The sequence below is a fragment of the Hemicordylus capensis genome, chromosome 3 (genome assembly GCF_027244095.1).
Source record: "Hemicordylus capensis ecotype Gifberg chromosome 3, rHemCap1.1.pri, whole genome shotgun sequence".
Lineage (NCBI taxonomy): Eukaryota > Metazoa > Chordata > Lepidosauria > Squamata > Cordylidae > Hemicordylus > Hemicordylus capensis.
In genome coordinates this window covers 182,268,174-182,270,459 of record NC_069659.1, presented here as the reverse complement: position 1 = coordinate 182,270,459, position 2,286 = coordinate 182,268,174, and the positions used below count along the sequence as shown (strand labels likewise).

Below are 2,286 nucleotides of genomic sequence, written 5' to 3'. Positions count from 1 at the left end.
GGGGAAGAAGGACTGCTCGGCGCACCCTCTGGCAGCCACCCCTCAGTCATGCCTATTGTGATATGAAAAAACAGGCGCAAAACTAATCACAACACTCAACATCACAATAGCTAACCAGACTTCCTATGCCAATAAAGGACTAATTAAAGCCTACCTCACAACATTTATTATCTTTACAGCCTCTATCCTAGCCTTTAAACCTCATGCAAACCACCACTAGCTACCTCCAATGCCACAAATAATGATACTAACAAAGCATAACCACAAATTAACACACACAAACCTCCTGAAGAATACAATATAGAGACACCACTTATATCCACCCAAACTGTAAACAGCCCTAAAATATCAACCGCAACTACATCCCACCCCTCAAGATTATGATGCTCTAAGTACCAACCAGCCAAAACAAGAGTCAGTAATACATATCCTATAAAATAAATTCAAACATCTCAACTTTCCCATGATCCAGGATACGGCTCAGGCACAAAAGCTGCAGAATATGCAAACACCATTAATCCCCCCCCCTCCAAAATAAATCATAAATAATATTAAAGAAATAAAAGACACACCAAGAACAACCCAAACACCACAACCCACCCAAACAGACCCAACTAATCCAACCATCCCATAATAAGGAGATGGATTAGAAGCCACAGAAATTAACTCTAAGATAAAACAAAAAACTAGCAAGGCAGTAATATATGTCATTATTTTTACTCAGATTCTAACCACTACTTGCGGCCTGAAAAACCACCGTTGTATTCAACTACAAAAACATATTATGGCAACCAATACACAAAAATCCCACCAAATCTTTAAAATTGTTAATAATTCCATCATTGACCTTCCATACCCCTCAAACATCTCTGCCTGATGAAATTTTGCATCTCTCCTCGGAATATGTCTAATCATTTAAATTTTTACCAGACTATTTCTCACAATACACTATACAGCCGATAAAACCTCCGCCTTCTCATCTGTTGCCCACATTTACAGAGACATCCAACATGGCTGACTCATTTGAAACATTCATGCCAATGGTGCCTCAATCTTCTTCATCTGTATTTATGCGCATATTGCACGCAGATTTACAACTCATACGTTTTTAAAGAAACCTGAAATACAGGTGATCTTCTTCTATTATTAGACATACCTACAGGCTTCGTAGGGTATGTCTTACCCTGAGCTCAAATATCTTTCTGTGGTGAAACCATCATCACAAACTTCTATCAGCAGTTCCCTACATTGGGACTAAGCTAGTAGAATGACTATGGGGGTGATTTTCAGTTGACAAAGCAACTTTAACCCAATTCTTTGCCTTCCACTTCATCACCCCATTTGCCATTCTCGCTTGGGCCGCCCTACATCTTCTCTTCCTTCACGAAACCGGATCAAACAACCCAACCACCTTAACTCAAACCCAGATAAAGTCCCATTCCACCCATACTTTTCCTTCAAGGACCTACTTGGAGCCACTATCATCCTCATAATCTTACTTATCTTAGCCTTATTTTTCCCAAACCTGTTAAGTGATCCAGAAAACTTTACCTCTGCACTTATTACACCCCCACATATTAAGCCTGAGTGATATTTTCTATTTGCTTAAGCCATCCTTCGATCTTTCCGTAACAAACTCAGCAGAGTCTTAGCTCTTCTATTCTCAAGTTTAATCTTAATATTAACCCCTCTTCTCCACACAGCAAAACAGCGAAGTAATATCTTTCGTTCCCTCCCACAATTCCTCTTTTGAGCCCTTGCTGCTCATGCCATCATATTAACGTGAATTGGATGACAACCAGTAGAACCCCCATTTATCACTATTGGACAACTGGCCTCAGCCCTCTACTTCCTCACATTCTTAATGGCCACCCTTGCCAAGCTAGAAAATCTGCTCCTTAAACTCTATTAAACAGGCCAAGGGCCATTTTTTGCCCAATACAATTACCCCTTTCCCCCGACAACGCACCTAACCTAACTCTATCCTATGGTTTCCTTTGAACAATTAACCCTAGCCCCCCACCCCAACTCCTAGCCTTTATAGCTGAACTTAAAGTACCGGTCTTGTAAACCGAAGGTTGTAATTTATACTTACTAAAGACATCAAAAGAGAGACACTAGTCCCATCACTAGTCCCCCAAACTAGCATTTTAATAAACTATATTTAACCCTGGAGTTAAACTCCCCAGCCTCCTTACTTTTAAAGGACAGTAGATAATCCACTGGCCTTAGGAGCCAGAATTCTTGGTGCAATTCCAAGTAAAAGAACATGAATAATCTCCTAAT

The 2,286-nt window shown here is 40.2% G+C and overlaps 1 pseudogene; it reads left to right on the top strand.

Moving 5' to 3' along the window:
- The first annotated feature begins 883 nt into the window (after nt 1-883).
- On the top strand, nt 884-1,591 carry LOC128350530 (cytochrome b-like; annotated as a pseudogene).
- The last annotated feature ends 695 nt before the right edge of the window (nt 1,592-2,286 follow it).